This window comes from Biomphalaria glabrata, chromosome 3 (assembly GCF_947242115.1).
Source record: "Biomphalaria glabrata chromosome 3, xgBioGlab47.1, whole genome shotgun sequence".
Lineage (NCBI taxonomy): Eukaryota > Metazoa > Mollusca > Gastropoda > Planorbidae > Biomphalaria > Biomphalaria glabrata.
The window spans coordinates 56,501,320-56,526,267 of NC_074713.1; the positions used below are offsets into that span (position 1 = coordinate 56,501,320).

At 36.9% G+C, this 24,948-nt stretch overlaps 2 long non-coding RNA genes across 2 annotated transcripts in view; one reads left to right on the forward strand and one right to left on the reverse strand.

Annotated features, from left to right (window-relative positions):
* Nucleotides 1–429: 429 nt before the first annotated feature.
* LOC129924986 (uncharacterized) lies at nucleotides 430–3,785 on the reverse strand. Its single transcript, XR_008776860.1, has 2 exons — nucleotides 2,833–3,785; nucleotides 430–2,706 (listed from the first exon to the last, which is right to left on the reverse strand). It is a non-coding gene; the product is annotated as an uncharacterized LOC129924986 (long non-coding RNA).
* Nucleotides 3,786–17,812: 14,027 nt separating this feature from the next.
* The window catches only part of LOC129924987 (uncharacterized), a 64,335-nt gene continuing 57,199 nt past the window's right edge, over nucleotides 17,813–24,948 (forward strand). Inside the window, exon 1 of the long non-coding RNA XR_008776861.1 lies at nucleotides 17,813–18,237. This is a non-coding gene — a long non-coding RNA (uncharacterized LOC129924987). The remainder of the gene's footprint in view (nucleotides 18,238–24,948) is intronic.

Genomic DNA, 24,948 nt, shown 5'->3' on the forward strand with positions numbered 1-24,948 from the left:
CTATGACCAACTGTCTTTACCTTTCCCTAACAAATGCCAGGAACCCATTAGAACCAGCTGTACTCAAAGGTGCCTAATAGTCCTAAAATTAAAAATCCCAGTCTTCAAACCCTGGACACATGTTTGGAAGCCAAGTATTTCACCGCTCAGTCACCTCACCTCCAAGTGAATTATATAGAAGCTTTTCACTGTTTGCTCAACTTTCATTCTACAACTAAAGCAAGGTAATTATGTATTGTTAGGGACAGGGGTGGTCTCAATGCTGTCTGGAATGATTCAAGAGAATATTAGTATTATGTTAGCATGGCAGTGCCCCCAGGTCATGTCTAGCCTGCACTAACAAGAAGTTACAGTTGCCAGAAGGTCTACTGGGTGGGTTGTATCTGTGCACCTAAGTCTGTGACCAAAGAAATCAAGAAAGAGAAGAAATAACAAAATGATACTTTAATTCAAATGAGCAAAGCAGCAGTTACAAAACACTGCAGATAAAAAAACAAAAAAATTAGGAAAAGATCTAGTACATAAACATTAGAAGTGGCCATCATTTTAAAACAAACTTTAAAACAAAAAACCGCCAATTATTTTGACAGTTGTTTCAATTAGAAAAATAATGTACCATAATATATAACTATATATATAAAGTAGCTTTACATATAGAAAAAAAACAACAAATTCTGAAACTTAAAGGCAGTTCCAAGTACAGAATAATTAAAACTGACACACTCTGGTCAACAGTACAGGAAACAGCATCGCCCTAACCCATATAATAATAGGCGGAAGTATAAGCATACAGCTTAGCACTAGTCTACAAAAGTTGCAAAAATAAAAATACATAAAAATAGCTCTGAGAGCATCAGTTCACAATTATAAAAAAATGCTTGCATGACCTGTTAATAAAGTCTAGGTCTACTGTTTGTTTTCTTGGTTTTACATGTGTTCCATCAGAAATAGAGATTACATCCTAGCCCTAACCAGGACAGTGAGTGTTCATACCAGAGACTATGGATAGTGGATACCCCCATGATCACCATTAGATAAGACAAAGTGAATTAGTATTTGAAAGTTTTAAATAGACTATGGGGATGAACTCAATGCTATAGTGAAGTCTGAAATATTAAGTATTAATATAATCTTTGTTTATGAAACAATTTCTTATTTATGATTTCAGACTAAAACTTAAAATGCATTCATAGCAACACATAAACACATTCATATTAATAATAGCATAGAAAATGCTAACAGTTTTAGTTTAAATATAATATAACATATAATTGATCTAAATAATGTGAAGTCACTATTTACACTATAAAAAGCATACAACAAATTGTGCATGGATGTGACACTAATGAACATTAATATGAAAGCAGGGGAGATGATAAATTGAATTAAAAGCATAATGTAGCAAGGCTTTGGTGTTGTGACTTCAATAATAATAATAATAATATACCACAGCCCCTCCCTCCTCCAAAAACAAAAAAGATAAAAACATTAACTGAAACAACAAGATGATTGAGGGAACAAAAGGAATATTAAAAAAGAATGAGCAATGACTGGACTGATTGTCAAGATATACCTATTTATAGAACAAGATAGAAATCAATTATGGTGATTCCACCTAATTAGTTCTTACAAAGTACATCACTTGAGTACTTGTACCTGTATCAGAAATGATTGTTCTACTCATTGTCATCTGTTAGGTTTTCTGACTTTGCGACCACTTCTTGTAATGTAACCTCTTTTTCTTCTTCTTCTAGCCAGCTTTATTGCTGCTGAGCTGTAAGCTCTTTTGCAGACTGTGCCAAGGAAAAAAAGTGTGCTGTCTTCTTCAGTTGTTCAGCCCTGCCGTACAGGGTGTTGGTTATGTTGGGCTGTAGTGGAAGTAGGGTCTGCCTAAGTTGGATTAGGGAGGAGCATTCAAAGAGGATATGGTTTACGGTTTCAAAGGGGTGGGCGTAGTGTCTGCAAAGGAGGAGTTGTGTGGAGTTTATTTTGTTCAGGTGGTAATTTAATAGTGGAGTGTGTCCTGTTCTTAGTTGGAAAATTGTAGATTGTTCTTTGCAGGGGAGGAAGTTAATACTGTCCAGTTTGTTAGGTGTAGTCATTTCTTTGTACATGGCTCTGCCTGTGTTTCCTGATGCCCATTGGTTGAGCCACTCCTCTTTATGATTGTTGACTAACATTGACCTTAGGGTGAGGTAGTTAACAGGTCTATCTGGTTGTTCCATAGATAAACCTGCCTTTGATAGCTTATCTGCCTTTTCATTTCCCATGATGACAATGTGTCCAGGGATCCACTGTAGTGTGATATTGATATTTAATTTTGATATCATCTGATGGATTATCACAATGAGTGTTGTCAACTCTCTTGAGCTATTTGAGGTGCTGCTGTTAAGTTCTTGAAGAGTAGATTGGGAGTCTGTAAAGACAACAATATCTGATGGTGGTTGCATTCCTTCATATAATTTGTTTTCCACTGTCTGTAGTGCTATGGTAATGTAACATAAAGTAGGTGACCACGGGTACTCAGCCTGAGGTTGGGAGGAGATCTGAATTTGAAGTAGCATTAGGGAAATGTTCAGTTCTTTCAGATGCAGGTTCCCTCACAAAAAAGGCTCTAAATGATGGTAGAAAAGGAAACAATCTCTTATGTATCTACTGTGTCTGTGTCTTTGCCTCTAGGAATTGTTTTCCCTCTCAAGATGTTCACTGTAAAGAGAACAAAAATCAATATCAAAACATTTTCATAGTCAGTGAAACACAAAACTTGGCAAAGCTTTACTTAGAGGTTTAGTATAAAAAAAAATATTAATTGATATACATAGCTTTGCTTACCTTTTTATTCCATACATCTCTTGATCAATATTTTGGTTTACATTTCATCTTCATGTCGGTCTACATCTTCATCATGTTGGTCTTCATCTTCATCATGTCAGCCTACATCTTCATGTTGGTCTACATCTTCATCATATCAGCCCACATCTTCATGTTGTTCTTCATTCTTCATTATGTTGGTCTACATCTTCATGTTGGTCTTCATTCTTCATCATGTTGGTCTACATCTTCATCATGTTGGCCTACATCTTCATGTTGGTCTTCATTCCTCATCATGTTGGTCTACATCTTCATCATGTTGGCCTACATCTTCATGTTGGTCTACATCTTCATCATGTTGGCCTACATCTTCATGTTGGTCTTCATTCTTCATCATGTTGGTCTACATCTTCATCATGTTGGTCTACATCTTCATCATGTTGGTCTACATCTTCATCATGTCAGCCTACATCTTCATGTTGGTCTTCATTCTTCATCATGTTGGTCTACATCTTCATCATGTTGGTCTACATCTTCATCATGTCAGCCTACATCTTCATGTTGGTCTTCATTCTTCATGTTGGTCTACATCTTCATGTTGGTCTTCATTCTTCATGTTGGTCTACATCTTCATGTTGGTCTACATCTTCATGTTGGTCTACATCTTCATGTTGGTCTTCATTCTTCATGTTGGTCTACATCTTCATGTTGGTCTTCATTCTTCATGTTGGTCTACATCTTCATGTTGGTCTACATCTTCATGTTGGTCTACATCTTCATGTTGGTCTACATCTTCATGTTGGTCTTCATTCTTCATGTTGGTCTACATCTTCATGTTGGTCTACATCTTCATGTTGGTCTACATCTTCATCATGATGGTCTACATGTACATGTCTACCTTTTCATCATGTTGGTCTACATCTTCATCATGCTGGTCTACATCTTCATCATGCTGGTCTACATCTTCATCATGATGGTCTACATCTTCATGATCTGAAAATGTTCCAAAATTTAATTATGATAATGAATATATAAAACATTGGACTATGAAATCAGAGTTATTAAGTTTTTTTGAAGATAAAATTTCAACTTAACTATTAAAACTAGATCTATAAAAACTATATGAAGCTAAATGAGTTATTAATTAACATAATTATTCTTTAAATAATTTCAATTAAAAACATGCTCAATTTGCATGCAATAACACAAAAGATAAAGCAACACAAAAAAAAAGAATGAAACTTACAGATATTTGCTTTGCTAAATCAGTGGTTATTAGGAAAATTTTATGACAATGACATTAAATTCAAAATTGTTAAATTCTACCTTTGTCAATGACTACTTGCCTTAAAGAATTCTTGATACACCAATTTTTTTAGCGTTTTTATTTACTGTCTGCTTCTCAGAGGTAATAATTTCTAGCAATTTGTATGATGTTCCCTTTTTATATTACAAAGAAGAGATCTGTGTTTTGATCTGAAAAAAAAAGTTAAAAACTATTTATTACAACACTCCTGTTTAAAATATAATTGGTTGCTAAATTTTTTATATAGCGCTACTTTCATGCCTATAGCATGCTCAGAGCCCGAGTCGGGTGTTGCTCGAGCCCCCTTCTAGGTAGTCAAGACAAGCCAAGTTCAAGCGCACTTAGCCTCTCGACCACGCTTCCCACTAGATCTAAGTTACATTTCTAGCATAATAAGGCACCATCTTTAATACAAAGGACTGTGATGGTTATGGATAAGCAGACAGTCTTTAATACAAAGATTATGGATGAGTGACACCATCTTTAATACAAAGATTATGGATGAGTAGGCCTGCAGTATTTCACATGGCTATGCAGACCAAGTTGACAATGCATATTTCAACACAAATGAACAACTTAAGACCTAAAATCTAAACTATAACTAGTTATGTTTTCTTTCACAAATATGATAAGTACAAAGTAAGACTAGGCCTAGGATACACTTGATACAGGTAACAATAACACAACAATAGTTAGATGTTTACTAGATCTAGAATTCTCTCTCTCTCTATATATATATATATAAAAAGTAAAGTTCCCCCTTTCAGACCTTATAGGGCAGATAAAGGTCATCTGATTCTGTGGGTGTCATGTGGCCAGCACAACGACCAACCGCCTTTACTTTTCCCCAACTAATGTCAGGTACCCATTAGAGATGGGTGGATTCAGAGGCGCCCAAGGATCACGATATAAATATCCCAGCCTTCACAGGGATTCGAACCCGGGACCCCAGGTGCAGAAGCCAAGCGCTTTACCGCTCAGCCACCGCGCCTCCACATAAAAAAAAACATATATATATATATACCCTAACCCTACCACTAGAATCTCAATCTAGATTAGATCTAGATCTATCTAGACTTCTAGATTCTAAGTGTCTCTAGATCTAGATGAGCCGGTTATCGTGACGTAAGCAAATTTACTTTATCTTAAAGGCCTATATTCCCTATAAGAGTGAATAGTCTAGATCTATATCTATAATCTATATTATAGTCTATAGTTATAGCCTATACATCTCTAGAATCTAGACATAAATTAAATTTATTAATCATGTTATAAAAGTTATTTAATCTTTGACAGAATTACCATAAAGTTGATAAAGAGTTAGTTGCCAAAGCAAGTAAATATTGACTAGATAATAAGATGGCATTACTAAATTTAAATTAGATCTAGAAGACACTGCAAACATACCTGGAACCGAAGATTAGACACAAGGGACATAGATCTATACACATACACACAATATACTAACCAGTGGTCGGCAAACTCGTCATCCAAAAGAGAGCAATATAAACAATACAAAATTGAAGTTTGATCAGAGTTAGTAGCCCTGGAGACACTTTTATTTGAAATAATTAGGATTTAAAGTACAATCTCGCGACTACCGTTACCTTTGTCTTAGGTTGGGGGGCCTACATCAAATTAAACTTTGTATTATACCAGGGCCGGATTTACCTATAGGCAACACATGTTAGAACTATAACTTCCTCACAAGCTACGGTCTGCGGGCAATTTCTGTGCACGGATCAAAGGTTTGGAACTCACTCCCCATTGATCTCAGACAGATGCTACACTAAATTCAAGAAGAACATTAATAAGACATATCTGTTTAAAACTTTTTATTTAGATTAGTTTGTGTCATTTTAGCTCTCCTGTTTATGTTTGTAATGTTATCACAGCGCCTTGAGCCTACATTTTTGTTTGTTAACTGCTCGAGTCGGGTGTCGAACCTCGAGCCCCTTTTATAGGTAGCCAAGCAAAGTTAAGTTCAAGCGTTCTTAGTCTCTCGACCACGCTTCCCAGACAAAGGATCACTAAATTATTATGTTTGTTTGTAAAATGTTTTACATGTTTCGGATGTTCATTCAGAGTTGAAGATAATTTACTTCCTAGTCCATCCTCAGGGCGACGGGAGAGGGGAGCGGGCTGGGTTTGAACCCGGGACCATCGCGAACGACAGTCCAGCGCGCATACCGCACGACCATCCTCGTAAATAATCCCCCATCGTAAATAATTAATAACCATTTCATCAAATATTGACTATGTTTATGACGTTGTTGATCTTTTTTAAATTAGCATTACATGTTCGTAATAAAAATAAAAGAGCTGTCATCTACAGATCGTTCGTTATCTCTGCACAGTGAATAGTGAATAATAAGATGACTTTTTTTAATCGGTAAAAATCGAAGTTTAAATTTTAAATGTTTCTCTCTATAACCAACGAACTTTGTCATAGGGCAGAATATCTGCATCATAGATACACACACTCTCTCTCACTCTACTTCAATTAAAAATTCTTAAAATGTGCGAAGATAAAGATCACTAGATAAAATTCAAGTAAGCCTACTTTGCGAATTTCGGGAATTGTTTGCGCCCTTAGTGATTCCTAATAAAAAATCTCGTGATATATTTTTTTCTTTCAAAATTGAGACAAATCACAGACCTATAGGCCTTTATATTAACACCAATTTCTTCCACCTTTCTACTGTTGAAATCTAAACTCTTATTTTCCTAATGGAATTAATTTTTTTTTAAGCACTTAGTTATAAAATTTGCTAAATCTACCTCACGTATTTGTCATTCAATTGGAAATTAATCCCATAATTATTCTATTATATATGAGTATTGTGTATTGGAATGATTGCATGCCAAATGCGATCTTTAAATTAAGCGTAATGAAGGATGGCGTAACAGAGACCCCCCCTCCCCCATGCGCTATAAAGATCAAATGAGGCGCCATTTTGATCGAGGTGACAGTGAAAAACAACTGCCAGAAAAGAATACATTTGATTAGAGTAGCACAATGATCAAAATCACTCAGAAGGTTAAAAAGTAAAGTAGCAATACTACATAACACTAGCTGTACCATAATTTACAAACACGAAAGGTCATCTGTCTTCATCGAGAAGTCCATACAAGTCTAACTTTTAAAACGCTGGTTGTGAAGTCAATAGAAGTCTAATTTATAAAACGCTGGTTGTGAAGTCTTTAGAAGTCTAACTTTTAAAGCGCTGGTTGTTAGGGTGTATGTGTTCCGTGTGTGAATGGTGTTCGTATTTGCATCTATATTGTTATTGTTACAGTAGTTACTTGAGGTGGTCAAAGACAAAGACAGTTCTAGACAAACAATTTCCATTTGATAGGATCAATAAAAATTATCTTGTCTGAAAGTTTTCTGAAAACAAAATAAAATACTCAGAAAGACAGCAGGGTAAAGCACATTACTTGTTCCACGTGCTAGGACAAATGTGTACAAGTGCTCCTTCTTCAATGGTGCTATTAGAGCATGGAATGGGTTGTCTGAATCAGCCAGGAAAAGCAATGACTTGGAAAATACTAAATCACTAATTAACTAGATAACTGGATTCTCACAGGCCGTAATTTTCCTTTGAAGTAACGTCTGTAATTCATCAGATAAGACAGGCGCAGTCGACGAAAAAAAAAAAAAAGAACGTATGCCTCAGAGAACCTGCTTTTTATGCATAAGTTGTGGCAAAATATGCAGGTCGCAACCGGGTCTGCTTTGCCACGTTAAATGGGGCATTCATCTTTAGTCACACAATCTTCGGAATCAAAGGCAAAGAGATGAGTATGTATAAAGTTACTATGAAGCAAGCAGCTGGTGATCTCGTATGATGTAACCTTTTCTCACTGCTCGCTGCCACAACCGTGACCTCCGTGACCCCACAACACACCTGACCAGAGATTGATGTGCTGTTAATGAACAGATGCCCACTGTATGGATAGGCCTACTTATCCATTCTCGCCCCATCTCTTCATTTGTGTGTGTTGGAAAAAAAGAGGGTGCGAGTCAACACCTACGAAATAGAGACGGAGGTCGGTCTGCACGACTGGTTTAAAGTCCCCGAGATTGTGGGCGCCTAGCTGGATCTCAGAATTCAAGGTCAGGTCTAAACTTGTATCAACTACATGTTATAATAATGGGGAAATGAACAAAAGTAAAACATGTAGAAAATCGTTAGGAAGCATAATTAGACTTTTTTTAAAAACTGAATTTGTGGAACTACTCAATGAAAGCAAACATGCTTTCTCTCCTTTGTTTTTATTATTATAAATAGTATCATCTCAGACCTCACTATTTGTAGGTCAGATGATGTAAAGGCCATTGTTTTCAGGGCCGGATTTAAGTGAAATCAGCCGGGCTACAGCCTCTATACAAAAAAATATAACCGAATTATGACGGGTCTGAACTTTTTTTTTTTTGGTCAAACATTCTATTTGTATTTTTGTCACCACAATCTTACGTCGGCTGGCAAGATTGTCGTGATTAAGTGCCAGCTTGTTGCATGCTCATGAGTCATTAATAATAATAATATGTAAATGTAGCTCCGGATTTACGGCAGTGTGACTACCAAAAACCTTACCATCCACAAAATCAAGACTGTAGGCTAACACTCTTTAAAACTAAAATATACATTTTAAATATTGTTTTTAAAATGAGATTAAATTAATTTCTTCTAAAATATGGCATCCTTTTGGATATAATTTAAGTACCGGTATTGTTATTCATAATAATCATATAAGTCTTTTTAAAGTTTGTAGAAAAAGTGTATAAGGCTTAACAATATCCTTCCCCGGGGCCTGCACGCAATTTAATCCGGCCCTGTCTGTTTAAAAAGCCAACGCTTAACGATAGTGTCATGTGGCCAGCACAACGACCAACCTCCTTTACCCGCCCCTTTTATGCCAGGTACCCATTAAAGTTGTGTAGACACAGGCGTCATAATTATCACGAAATTAAAAATACCAGTCTTCAGAAATTCTTGCTGAGAACCCTAGGAAGCCAAGTGCTTCACCACACAGGTACTTATCCCCCCCTTGGAGTTTTTAGAGCGGATAAAACAAAATGGAGCTGGGGTTGTAGCTCATAGTGCAATAACCCACGTTCCCCTGTGTCGACCAACTGACATTTATACTGTTACGAAGTGTCCAGTACGGTTGACCAATCGAACAGTTCCGTCTTAGTCTTACAGGTCTTCCCGCGCCACAGACGTCTGCCAGTCTACCATCACAACCGTCTATGAAGTAATCTTCTATGCTTGAGATTTGTTTTTTCTGGTTGCGCTACATCAGGTGTTCTCAACCTGTGGGTCGCGACTCCCTTGAGAGTCGATTGACGATTTGCCAGGGGTAGACAAAGACCATTGAAAAAATTGATTGTTATTGTCTATTCTTCTATTGCTGTGTGTGTGCGGGGGGGGGGGGGGTCGCGGCTAAGTGGGGGATTGTAAAAAGGGGTCGCCGAGCATAAAAGGTTGAGAACCGCTGCGCGACATCGAAGAAGGCGTAAGTCACGGAGAGTTCATAAGGCTGTCTTTCCCGAGCGGGGTCCTTCGCGATCAGTGCAGAAGTCGGCTCAGTGCAAAACATCATGATTTAATATAGACCACGGCGACTCGTGCCAATAAGTTAATGGTCTGACCCACTGCTTTTCATTTTTGTAAAAAGAAACTAGATGCCGGCACTCAGTGATGGGTTGCCTTACTTTTAACTATTTATAAATTAATAACAAACGTTAAAATACAAGAAAAGTAATTTTTTTGCCCACATTGAAAAAGGTGCCGGTACGCCGTAGCGGTGCGTACCGTCAAAAAAAAAAAAGTAATGGTCATACCATATCGCCCCCTTTCCCAAAATAAACTATTCCAAATCAAATCTTGGCTTTTTGTGATCAAACATAAAACAAATAATCTTTTACCTACAATCACTGACTGGTATATTGTTAATTACCAACACTGATTGATTGCTACACTACTGATTACCTACAATTGTGTAATCATCCTCTTTTTTTGAAGTAACGTCTGTATTAGATAAGATAAGAAAGATACGAATTATTGATCGGTACATTACCAAGTAGGCTATTTACAATGAGCCGATTTTTAAAAAATCTATTATAAACTTGTTATCTTGTCTCTGATTAGATATTCTACCCCCCCCCTTCCCCTAAGCGGCGAGACTAAAACTTGACACCCAGACATGACAGGTAGTAAGAGTTGTCTGCGTGGATGTGCAGACGTCTGGTGGCCTTATTCTTTTCCCTACGTGTACTAGCTCAAGGTCAAGGTTATAAATGGTTGGAAGATTTGTTGCATACTTGGTGTTGCTTTGCAAGAGACATGGAATCTTTCCAACCCAATAATATTACGATACCGCTACTACAAGAAATTGTAAAAAAATTCAGATTTTTAAATATATCTATATTTCCCGGTGTTGAAAAACCGAAAACTAAATTTCTAATATGTAGCTTATTGTTATAACAATTAGATCTATAATCGCTTGCCATTATAAGATTCTAAATAAAGTGGATCTTGTTGCGCAACCTTATATTATCTTACATTTCAATATCTCAATCAAAACTAAAGTGTGCACGACCGATATTGAACTACACAATTTTACATCATACTTGTGTATATAAAACCCACAGCCAACACATAGAAAGCAGCAAAACATATAACCGGTACTAAACATTGTACATATACTTGGGATGGATAGTTCTGATGCTGTCCGACTAGTTATGGGAGATTTCAATCATCTATCGTTAGCTCAACACTTGCCAACATAAAGTCAATATGTCAATTGTCTCACAAGGCACGATAAAACCTTGGACATGTGTTATAGCAACATAAAAATGGCCTACACATCTCGATTGTTATTTCCCCTCGGAGAGTCGGACCACATTTACACCCGTGTACAAACCTGTTTTAAAAACAACAAAACCCGAAGTACAGTCCATCCAGTCATGGTCTGACGACGCTGTTTTACAGCCACAAGGTTGTCTGGAGCAAACAGATAGGGATATGTTTGTAAACAACTGCCCAGACAGATGAACTTACCACAACTGTTAATTCGTACATCCAGTTCTGTGAAAAAATAATTATATCAAAGAAGAAAATTAAAACATTCAGTAATAATAGACCCTGGATGACATTAAAATAAACATTCAAGTCTATTTATAAAGCGCTGGTTATGCATGTGTATGTGTTTTTCGTGTGTGAATGTTGTTCGTATGTGCATCTATATCGTGCATCTATATTGTTATTGTACAGTAGTTACGTTGAGGGTGTCAATTGTAGTCAAACTGAATTTCCATTTGATTGGATCAATAAAGTTATTTACATATTACAAACGTTACTTCAAAAAGGAAGATAATTACGTCATATCACGTGTCAATCTAGTACCAAGCGTCTGCAGCCAACCTCGCAACGTGTCATACAGCCCAAAAGTATCTCCGTGCTTCGACACAGCCATCGCGTGTGTCCATTAGCGCACGAGTTTCTCGTCAAAATAATACCAACATTGGCAAGACTGCACTGGGTCGGAAATAAGGAAAGTAATTCATGACATTATAATCGTTTAATAAAGGCCTGCTACCACTGTAAAAAAAAAATAAAATATTATGGCAGACAGAGAAAGCGATTAGAAAACAACAAAAAGAATGGACGTGCCTGTCTTTGGAAGAATTTTTGGTAAAACTTTACATCGCAAAGCAAAGAACAGAGAGGGAAGGAGGAAGACGGTTGACCGATCATGAATGGTGCACCAACGGGCTAACAAACCAAGGGATAGGTTGAGGTCAATAAAGGCGCCACGACAAATGGTGCAGAGACAGCTGGTTCAATGACACCGAGTTAATTCCAGATCCCCCTGACCTTAAGGTGGCGCCTCGGTAGAAATGTTAGTGGAAGCAGATAGGCGAACATCGGATAGTGAGCCTCGCTTCTGTCCGTTTTTTGTTTTGTTTTTGTTATGTGTTTTGTTTATGTTTTTTTTTAATTCTCCATGTTGAGAATGAAAGGTACACCTGACACATACACACACCCCAGTCCCAGTTCAAAAAGTCCGACACGCCGTTCCACAAATGGGGCCGCCATCAGAGACCCTTGGCTGGAGTGGCGGTCCTTTGTGTCTGTCTGAAATTCCCCGTGGTCTGTGAACGTGTGCAACTGGAGCTCCCACGCCTGTCCGTCAAATATAAAACGTATGTTAACTCTGAAGAAGATTCAATGACAATTCTTTGAAAACAATAATTAGTTCACTGGACAAAGAGTTTATCGACAAATGGCTCACGTGACAAATGGCGCGAAAAGCTTTTGTTTTTGTTTTACATGTTTCGGATGTTCCTTCAGAGTTGAAGATAGTTTACTTCCTAGTCCAAACCTCCCGCAGGACGACGGGGGATGGGAGCGGGCAGGGTTTGAACCCTCGACCGTCGATAAATCCGAACGACAGTCCAGCGCGCAAACCTCACGACCAGGCAGCCATCCAGGTATCCAAGCGTACCAGGTCAAGACTACAACGAGAGAGAGAGAGAGAGAAAGAGGGAGAGAGAGAGAGGGGGTCAAAGAGAGGAAAAAGGAGAGAAATAGAGGGAGAGAGAGAAAAGAGATAGAGAAAAGAGATAGAGCGAAGGAATGAGATAGAAAGGGGGGAAGAGATAGAGAATAAGAGAGAGAGGAGAGGGAAAAAGAAAGAGAGAGATTGGAGCCCCACCACAAAGAGAATCTTTCGTCACCTTTAGTCCATCGTACAAATATTCGTGTCCCTTTTGGTACTCGCCCAGGGTCCCGTGCAATGCTGAGACGCCATTGATTAATTGCTCTTGTAGCTATCTTCGTTTTTTTTTTTTTAAAAAAGTTTTGTAGAAACAAAGGGAGGATAGTAGAATCAAAGCATACCGAACGACGAGAGAGAGAGAGAGAGAGAGAAACACACAAAGAGAGAGAATAAGAGAAAGAAAAATATAGAGATGTTGACATTGTGTTGATGTGTTTGTATATAGAGCTATTCCCCTCGGTAAGCAAGCTCCTATTGTGTGTTATGTGTTATTAAAGAGTTTGATGTACCCAGCATCGAGTGTTACAAAAGAAAATCTGAAACAAAACGGGGGAAAAAATATAATCATGAGAATGTGTGGCAAAAAAAAAAAACACTCCGGATTAAGAGTCATTATATAATATAGACATCACATGATTCAGGGGAGGGGAGGTAGAGATGATTCTCCGCTCATTGCTTCACCTCCATCACCAACGCCTATGGTTGTCGGATGAGTTTTTGAAATTGATAATTACGCGATTTGTGTACATGTTTAGTTACCAATGTAAATACGTTAGATTAAATAATATTATAAAATATTTATTATATATTATGTCGGAGAGTATTGGTGATAAATATAATCGCTCTCTCCTCATCTACTTTAACCCTTAAGAAGTGCTCCTGAAAAGGGAAGGGGGGGGGGTAGTACTTTTGAAACGGGGAGGGGCGGTAAAGATGTGGATGATGATCGGCTCATAAACCTTTATTTCTTGTGAGATAGTCGCCTGTGTAAGGGAGCCTGACTCATTGTAAGAACTCTACCGCTGAATAAGCGCTGAATAAGTATTCATATGAGACCAATTTTCTCAAAACATTGATATGAAATTTTTAACACACACTTATACTCACAAAATTAGATCTTCCAAGTAGAATTGTTCATTTTTAATTAATATAAAAAGAGAGAACTATAGATATTTGGATTACTATTGTATATTGTATATAAACTAAATACTTGTATTAGTTTATTAACATAAAAACCGAGACATATTGCCTATTGTAAGAGCGATAACAACGATTGGTCTTGCTTAAACCTCGAAGTAACGCACGTAATGCCCTTTAGCCCCCCCCCCTTTTCCACGCACTTCCACTAAAAGGAGAGGATTAGTCGTGGGTAGATGTTGAACATGGCCGTGAAAATTACGTAATGAGTCTCAAGGCTACACACTGGCGGTGTAAGGAAAGTAGATCAGCATATAGTACAAATGGACGTTTGGGGATTTCAATTTTATAGGCTTTGCAGAGCTTTCAAAAACTTTGGTAGACGAATTTCAGTTTTAACCATCATAATGTTAATAACAGTAATACAAATAATAATATAAAGGAAATGCAGATAGTTAAATTTCATTGGGCAGTGTTAAAAGGGAAACGAGTGTTTTGTTGTTGTTTTAATCATATATATGTGTGTGTGTAAGTGTTTGTTTAATAATGTGTGTATGAAACCTTTTTTGACTTTTTTATTTTTCATTCTAAAGAGCAAAAAAATTGTATGTGGTACTGAACATAAAAGGAATGGGGGAATATCATACCTTCTCGAAAAGTGTAGTAAATAGGCCATATATTAAATTTGGTTTATGATAGAGAAGGCGGGGTTAAATTGGAACATCAACAATCTGCTATAAGCAGACTAAGTATCTACAAGAGACCAATATTCCATAACAAAAAAAAAAAAAAAGACATTGAAATGTTTAACTCATCTGTCTTTTCAAAACATATTTGATCGTGATTTCTAGCCGTTTTACAATTTGCAGCCATATACATTTTATATAAATATTATATTACATAAATGTACATATATATTCAATAATAATTAATTACCACAAATAATATTTGAAGGAGGTAACACACCTATACACTCACACAATAGATCTTCGTAATGGAGCAACCCATTAACAATAGAAAGAAAGAGTGTTGATAAAAGAGATTAAGATTGTTTATAAAATATGAATACTAAGTAAGTGGATCAGTATATTTTAATTCCTATAAGTAACGAACATAAAGCCTTTCTCCCTATTCCCACTCTAATTTTGACATTAGTACAATGCTGTTCCCTGCACTTAAATCCAGTGTTTAGCCTTGAGACGTCATTTTCACGGTATCTGGAAATTTAGGCACCGGATATTTAGGCACCGGATATTTAGGTACCAGATATTTAGGCACCCGGAAATTTAGGCAGCCGGATATTTATATTAAAGAGTGCCTAATTATCCGGTGCCTAATTTTCCGCCTTGTCAAAAAGTGCCTAATTATCCGGTGCCTAAATTTCCGGGTGCCTAATTATCCGGGTGCCTAAATTTCCGGGTGCCTAAACATCCTGGTGCCTAAATTTCCGGGTGCTTAAATATCCGGTGCCTAAATATCCGTAAATACGCGGTGCATAAATATCCGGTGCCTAAATTTCCTAAATTCCATTTTCACCACCTAGTTCAACATCTACCCGCGACAAATCCTCTCCTTTTAGTGGAAGTGCCTGGAGGGTGGGGGGAGGGCTAAGGAGGTGAAGAAATGAGAGGAGAATCATCATTTTATAATGGTTCTTAATCCGGATTCATTTTTTTCCCACACATTCTCATGATTGTCATTTTTTCCCCGTTTTGTCAGCTTTTCTTTTATATCAAGAAAATTCAGTTAGAGTAGTTATAGTTGCTTTTTTATAGCGTCACCGATAGCCCATGGTCTAAGAATGAAATATACGTTAAAATGTTAAAATTATTTTCAAAGTTAAGGTTGCTAATCAAAGAGTGCCTAATTTTCCTTGTCAAAAAAAGTGCCAAATTATCCGGGTCCCTAAATTCTCTATAATGAGAGGGAAAGAGAAAAAAAGAAAGAAAAAAAAGAGAAAGAGAAAGATTGGAGCCCCGCCTCAAAGAGAATCTTTTGTCACCTTCAGCCCATCGTACAAATATTCATGTCCCTAACGACACTCGCCCAGGACCAGGTCCAATGATGAGACAGCCTCTGATTATTTGTTATTGTAGTAATGCTATTTTCATTTTTTTAAAACAAATTTTTGTAGGAACCAAAGGAGGATACTAGAAACAATTGCATACCAAACGATGAGAGAGAGAGAGAGGTAGAGAGAGAGAGAGAGAGAGAGAGACAGAGACAGAGAGAGAAACACATAGAGGCAGAGAAAGAAAAATATAGAGATGTTGACATTGTGTTTATGTGAATGTGTTTGTATACAGAGTTATTCCCCTTGGTAAGAAAGCTCCTATTGTGTGTTATGTGTTAATTAGTTTGATGTACCCAGCGTCGCATACAGAAAATCTTAATCGACCACCGGCGGACAATGGTTATACTTGCCCTAGAAGTGGCAAAATATGTAGGTCACAGATTAGACTGCGTAGCCATGAGAAATGTTGCATTCCTCATTAATCTTTGGACTCGAAGACAATCCTTATTATTATTTAAGCTAACATGAGAGGGAAAGAGAAAAAGAGAGAGAGAGAGAGAGAAAAAGAGAGAGATTGGAGCCCCGATGATACTCGCCCAGCGCCCCATCCAATGTGTTATTGTAGTAATGCTATCCTCATTTTTTTAAAATAAATTTTATTAGAAACCAAAGGAGGATACTAGACTCAAAGCATACCAGACGAGAGAGGCATAGAGAACGAGAGACAGAGAGAAAGAAAGAGAGAAAAAAGATAGACATGTTGACATTTTATTTATGTGTATGTGTTTGTATGTAGTTGTTCCCCTTGGTAAGAAAGTGTGTTGTGTGTAACCTGTGTTTTAGAGAGTGTGTTATGAAAGAGTCTCGTGTATCTAGCGTGCAGTGTTCTTTAGTGTTATATTAGGCTAATGAGTGTATCATTATTTTAAGATAACAAGAGAGGGAAAGAGAAAAATAGACATAGAAAGAGAAAGATAGAAAGGGAAAGAGATAAATAGAGAGAAAGAGAGAGATCGGAGCCCCGCCACAAAGAGAATATTTCGTCCTCTTCAGCTCATCAAACAAATATTCGTACCCCTAAAGACACTCGATCAGGGCCTCATCCAATGCTAAGTCGTCTCTGAAGACTGGCCACCCTTGAGAAATAAATTACAATTTAAAGATGCTTTACTTATTTTAAAGATTAGAAGTAGTAATACCATCTCACAATAGAACTAGGCCTTCGCAATAGGACGAATTATAAAGACTCAAGAGATGCCGACATGCCAAAATAGAAATGTGTATTCCCAGACCTGGAAATGTGTATTTTGAGGGGCAATTGTGTATTTTTCTAAATATAAAGAAATATACTCAGGAAAGACTAAAATCCTTCAATCTCGTAAGATACAGTTACATATACAGTAGATCTAGACTCAAGATGTAAGTCGCTAAAATTCGCGGACTTTTCACGGCCGTATGCGAATTATCTTCACTGAATCTAGAGTAAATCTAGACTCTAGATCTAAGTCACTAAATTCGCGGACTTAGCGAATTATGTTCATTACATTTTAGTGATTTAGCGTAAATCTAGAACTATCGTATTTCTAGAGTAATCTAGACATTAGATGCATAGAGATCATTGAATTGACTAAAATTTACGGAGTTTTCAGGTTAGGTGCGAATCGTCTTCACTAGATTCACTAGATCTAACGTAGATCTAAATCTAGATACTATTTCTAGCTAGATGATTTACGGACTTTCCACGCGAAGTCACTCTTACGGTTAGAATAAGAAGATTTTAGGTGAGGGCTGAGGGAGAGCCCAGAGGGGTGTTGTCCACACATTAGGCTGGTAATTGCTCTATTTATAGACAATAGTCACTACAGACTAGATCTATCGCGCCTTCAGTAGTAACAAAGAAAGGAAACAACCATTTCTACGCTGCTAGGTGAAATGCTTGCTTGAGTCAAGGTCCTCTTCAATCATGAGGTCGCGCTTCACAAGTGGGTGAAAGGCGGTGTAAACGCGTCACTGGTCAGCTCATTAATGAACACAGCCAGCCCGTAACGTCATGCGATCAGAATGCCTAGTTACTCTGTTCATTCAAGCGAAGCAAAACATAGCATTGACCGGAAGTTAATTTTTGTGATAACTTTTTTTTTTCTCATGTAGGCCTAGACTCTAGAGATAGACATATTGTTTGAGACACGGAAAAAGTTTGACCTAGATCTAGATCTAGACCTACTTTGAGTGGAAGCAGACGTGTTGTTATTGATGATCCTGGATACAAATATTTCTTGTTCAATCATCTACTTTTTTGGATAATTTAATGTGATTCAACTATTGGATATTCCTTACAACTTGGATTATTGAAATAGCACGGATTATTGGAGCAGATTGGATTATTTATTACTCAAAGGTAGGACTCTTTTTTTTAGAAGAAAAAATAGAAGAAAAAACTAGCATTGAACCTCGTAAATTTAAAATTCATTTGCATGACTATCTTTATAGATTCTAGATCTATTATCTAAATGTAGAGTAGGCAAGATACATAGAGTCTGCTAGCTTCTAGATATAAATGATTTGTCTATAACATTAAGTATTGAAATATTACAAATAGAGAAGAAATTATATAGATCTACTGACTCATTACAGACTCTAGATCTATCTATAGATTCTAGATGTAGATTTATTGTATATAGATCTATTTAGATATATAGATCTTTTTAGCATTTTCCAGTTTTCGTTTGATGCTCAATGAAATATAGATCTAATTAATGGTCTAGATCTATATATGTATATATACATTTACTATTAGTCCATCTACTAGAATTTAGATCTTCTTCATTCTCTAGATCTAATTTATAGCTAAAAGGCAGATTTTTTTCTTCTATTTTTTTTTAATATAAATATAATCTAATGCATCTTACCCGTCCCAAGAACTTTTAATTATTTAAATGACTTATTATTATACGCATGCACTTAAAACACACATCAGGGTCGGCCTTTGGCATAGGCAAACAAGACAGCTGCCAAGGCCTAGGGCTAGGGGGCTTCAATTGGCGTGGGCATCGCACAGGACTTAAAACATTTTTTAAAAAGAAAAATAGCAAAACTTGTGCCCAATGTTATTGTTGGTGTAGGCCTACACTAGCCTGACTAGGTTTTAAATAAATTGCTTAATTTTCTTTTTCGCTGTTTATTTTTTATTTTTCGATTTGATATGGGGATACCAAATGTAACCAAATTCACTTTGAATAGGGCCTGCAATTATCTAAGGCCGGCCCTGGACACACACGTACACACATAATGCACGCACGCACACACACGCACGCACTATGATGCTTAATCTCCTTAATCGTTCTGCAATTGACGTCTGCCACTGTAAGATTGGAAAGAGCAGTCCAATTAGCCGTAAGGTAAGTGAAACACTCAGGCATTCACAACAGTTTTTGCTGCATCAAAAGTTTCAAGCAATCATTGCACATACAACACCACAATATAGTCTAATATAGAAGTAATCTTTTAATGCCCATGTATCTCTAATAACCTTACCCCGATTTTTATATTCTCTTCTGCATGTTTCTTTTTTTTTTTCCTTTTGTTCTCTTTTTTTTGTTTGTGTTCAAATTCTCACGTTTTCACTTTAGTTTCATTATATATTATATACATATAATTTAATTTTTATATTTAGATCTAGCAATTGAACATTAAAAATAAGAGTACTCTCGTGTCATAATTATTATTTTACAATTTTTGGATACATAATATAGAAAGATCTAGGTAATGAACATAGATGATTAAAATCAACAGACAATGAACTATTTCCAGCTAGCATTTTTGAAACATTATCTCAATGGAAACTAACAGAAAATGGCTTTGTTTCAAATATTAGCTTGAATATATAGTTATAGGATTAACCCTAGCCCTATATGATTAATAGTCCATATATATATGAATTTATGAATCGATCAATCATAGATAAGAATTAGTTTCCGGTTTCCAGTCTAGATATAATATATAAGTCTATGATTAGGTCTTTAGCAAATCTTTTATTTAAATTTTGATTTTAGCAACTCGTACTATTTAGATTATAACCTAACTTTTTATTTAGATTATAGATAATTAAAATTTTGGCTTTAGCAACTCTTTTTAGCTTAGGTTTTGGCCTAAGCAATGTCTGTCTCATTAATGCTTTACAATGTATTTCTATAATCACACGTGCATTTCATCTGACCAACACATTATTTGTCGATTTCTATCAGTTAAAAGTTGCAAGTAATTTTGATAGGAAATGTCACCTAACTTTAATAAAACATATTCTAAGAAGTATTTTCTATGGATGAATGTTTAAGAAAGGCAAAAAGAGCTGCTATATAAATTTGCTTCTAAATATTTTTAAATTAAAAAAATTCAATCATAGTGTTAATGTTAAAATAAAATTTTGATGTGATAACTGTTTACGTTTATTGTATAAATTTAGTGGCGTACGTGAAGGTCCTGACCTAAGTGAAATGAGTTGACATGCTATCACATTGTGGTGTACTTTGTCTCGACCTAAGTGCTATTACTGCACACAATGTCATTATAGACTTGTGATGTTCGTATAGGTGGTTCCGATCTAAGTGTAATGAATTGACGCAATGTCATATTGTGTGGGCCAGCGATTTCCAGCATAGGGGCCGGGGGCTTTTTCCGGCCCACTTTGCCATTCTATCCAACCCAATGAAACATTGACCCACAGTGAATGAGTCTGCTGAAGCTCGCTAACCTTGGATTCGACTTCTACTTTCTTTTTTTGGAAGGGGGGGATTGATCCATGAGTCGGTAATTATTTTTTTTTTACCCACGTTCTAAAAATGTTTGGACATAACTGGTGTTCACTACAAAAGGGTCCCTGCTGTGATCCTTCCTATAATATTTTAAAATATTGGTAAGAATAATTATCGGTATCGCCGCCTGTAAAACATAAATGGAAATCATGGGAATGGCACCCACTCAAATCCAAAAATTTACAAGTCTGGCAACTAAATCCTGCTAATAATAGCTGGTTTTGTTCCTGAATTTATTCCTTCCTATTATATGCTTAAATTTGGTAAGACTCCTCAGTGTTTAGTCTTTGATACAAAAATGGATTGTAAGCAGCTTGTATGCAATAATAAAATTTGAAACTACTTAGTCTTATAATAATAACTGTTATCACGCAGTCCTTGTTCCTATACTACTTATATTTATGTCCCCTTAATTTGAAGGCGGCAAATTTGACACGCATTATCTCAAACTCGACACGCCTGCTGCACTCAGAATCAGAGACGTGCAGACGGAACTCATGAACTGACACGTCTGACCCAGCGGGTCATTCTCCTCTCACCCACTGACCCCATTTCAAACAGACCACAATTGTACTCTACATTACAGCGGGAATAAAATGCTATCATAATAATTGCAGTGTGGTGTGGACTATATCAACCCACATTTTGTAGTTACGACGTTGTCACTTGATGCCACTTATAGCGGTGGGAAGGAGGGTCCATCTCAGCTTCAAGCTCTGTTTTTTTTGGTTCATTTTTTTCTTCTTCCAAACAGCATTAGACTGTTAACCAAAGTTAAATTGTCTTTTGTTTTGTTTAAAACAATGTTTCTTTTCTTGAGGTATATTTTGAATTTTTTAAAATAAAGTGACAATGGACTTTGTAGCCATCTTCGTGTTAATTGGAAAAAGGCAGAGGTTCCCTGTGTACGCGGCCTCCGACCGAGACTCTAGTCCGCGAGTCCGCAGCGACACTGTCACTGGAAATGACAGCGTCAAAATTGACACAAGACCCTCAGCCAGACAGAACACTTGGTTCAATCAGGCCGGTGAGAGGGAGCTCTTGCTCGCTTTTGCTGGCCTAGAGTTTCAAGAACCTATGGTTCAGCTCTACTCAAAATATTGGCGTAGGCCTATATGCTGATTTTTCAAAAGGCGACATTCAAACAGGAAATGCGAATGGACCTCATTCACCAATCGTAAACAAACAACATATAGCCACGTGATTCTCTATCTCTTCTATGCAAAATACGTAATCCATAAAGGCTGTCGCGTGATGTGTTTTATCAATATTATTACGTGGCTAAATGTTGTTTGTTTACGATTGGTGAATGAAGTCCATTGTGTTCATCTTCAACCGCGAAAGAGGAGCTGTATATATCAAACCAGATTTTATTTTATATAAATAATAAGAGAAAATAGAAAATAAACTAGCATCTTCTCTTATTATGTGTTATTTAGTACAATAAGTTATCAATAGGTGGACGTCATAGTGAAGGCAGTGGTCACATCTTCGCGAACGATAATATTTCTGATATATGCAATATATGTCTAGTTTGTTAGTGCGGTATGCGGTCTGGACTGTTGTTCGGTCGTCTTGGTGGGCCCTTTTTATTCATTAAATTGTTGAAGTTATCAGCTGGAGTTATTGAATCTATCTCTTAACTGTTCTGTTGATTGTGTCTAGTTCTAACTCGCATAAAACATCTACATTTATCCACACATCAACAGGAATGGCGACTCTTCTCTGACTACAGGCTAGGTCGTCATCTTCGTAGTTTGCTAGATCTAGATCTACATCTGGATCAGTGGCGTAGCATCCATGGCGCGAAGGGGTTCAATGAACCCGGGCCCACGACCATTTAGGGGACCATACCCGATGGTGTAACAACCATGGGCCAGGGTCGGATTTACCTCTATGCAACATAAGCTTTAGCTTAGGGCCTCCAAGAAATATTTAGCAGTTACATACAATATTTAGACTTATATAGGGCCCCATATCTCAAATAGGTTAAGGCTTTTTCAGCTCTAAATACGGCACTGCATGGCGCGTAGGGATTTCATATCACTTGGTCCCATGACTAATGACCAACTGTGGCCTGTCCTACACTGTAATTTTGTAACAAATGGTTCAAAATTTAAAAGTTTCCTTAAAATATCCTAAACGTCATATCAAATATCATATTAACTTCTAAACATTAACCAGTGTTTTCACCTACAGTCATTGTAAGGAACTGCCTTCATCAGGTTTATTGTAGGTGACGGTGCGTTGGTGTGACAATTGGGTCCCAAACTCCCATTATTTCTTTTTTGTTCCTCTATGTTAATTAAACCGTTGATAGTTTTACCTTTTTTTTTTTTTTTTGCTTTTTTTTTTAAAGTAAGCATCCTTTTTGTTTTCATTTTTCTATTATCAGAAATCTATATATAGGCCTAGACTTAAAATTAGATATTAAACATACAAAAGAGACATCATATTCTGTTACTTACGAAAACGTTAAAGCTGTTGACATTTTAGCTAATTACCATGACTGAATTAAGGAGAAGGCTTATAACAAAACTTTTTTTTTAGATAGAGCGATAATTACATTTATCATGGAATAGTGTCTTTCACTTGAATGGCTGCCTTGTCGTCTAGTATGTGCACTGGACAGTCGTTCGGATGGTCTCGGGTTTATATCCTGACACAGCATCAATGTTGTTTGTTTTTCAACCGTATCGTCAAAAAAAAAAAGGATAGGCCTAATAATGACTTAACTTCAGCAACAAGCTTGCCAAACATACATACAACATGAAAGACTGAGAACGGTGGATGATGCAAACAAAGAACACATTGAAGAAGTTGATAATTACTGGCTGAAAGTAATTAATCGCATAGTGAATGTTAGTTTTAACTTAAGCATGCAACAACCTTTCATTTAGTGGTCATCGCGAAGAGTGTCGTTTTTGGTGACACAAGTAACAACGACAATATCTTAGCAATAAATAAATTCTTAAGAAATCAAAAACATAAGCCTTTACCTCGACTCACAGATTCAAAGATATAATAGACCTGTTGGGCAATGCAATTTAAAAAAGAAATACTAAAGGAGATCCAATTTGATATCATGATTACAGCCCTCAAAGAGAATTACAAATTTATTAAAATTGCATTTTCTGAAAATGTTTTGTGAACTCCAATGACGAACTACCCAAAGAAATAGTAATCAGAGAGTCATTTTAAGGTTTTCATATTTGTCCGAACCAGAAGTCTTCAGGTTTGACTGAACAAATACTCTAAAGTAATAAAATATCACAATCTTTCTTTAAATTACTGACGATACCAAGGCCATGATGGTTTTCCAATATGAGTGGACAGTACAATAGCCTTCAGTTATTGTTTCAACAAAAGCACCCACGGGCGCATTATGCTCAGTGTGCTGACTAGTACTTAACCATGATCTTAAATGATCCTTTCATTTGGGGGGTGGGGCCCATCAACATATTCTTGAACCCGGGCCCACGAGTACCTTGCTACGCCACTGATCTGGATAAGTACACTACTGGAGGATTACTGTAGGATTACTGGATTAACATTTGTTTATTCATTGTGTCTACTTGATCTGGTCAACATTTGTGCTTGTGATTTAGAGTGTTATGGTCATCTGATCATAGGCCTGCGCAAACCAGAGACAGAGTGTGTAAGGCAGTGCAGTTCAAGACAGGACACGGAGGAGACCGGGATTGTGAGTCGACCATGAAGTCGGTCCTGGCGGAGTCCTCAAGTGTTATGTACGAGTCCAGGAAGAGATAGAGGCAGTATAGTTTAGTACGGTGATGTACAGTGCACCATTAGTAGCTGTTGATTGTGTTGCCAATTGTCTAGTATTGGCTGTTATCTATTTAGTTGACCATTATTAAAGTACCAGATTATTTGGAGCTCTTGTTGTCAGGTTCTTGTGTTGATGTGTTGTGTGTTTAGTAGTGTTTTACAGAACGCCTGATTAGGAGAGAGAGAGAAGAACGTAACAATATTTACAAGCTGACCATTAGAGTCACCTTGTTGTGTTATTGACTGTTGCAGTGTTGCTGAGCTTGGAATCTACTAGATCTACACACGAGTGATGGTATGCCCTACTACCACACTGCGTGATCGTCTATTCAACCTGTGAGGTTGCTTATTTTATTCTTTAAAGAGAGAGTTGGTCTTAGCCATTTTTTTATCTCTCTTGAAACAGCACCACCAGCTTGTCTTAGTATTGACATTTGTCACTTTGTTCCTGACCTGAAGACAGAAGCCAGCACCAACAGATCAACATATCAGCGCAAGTAGAACCGGAA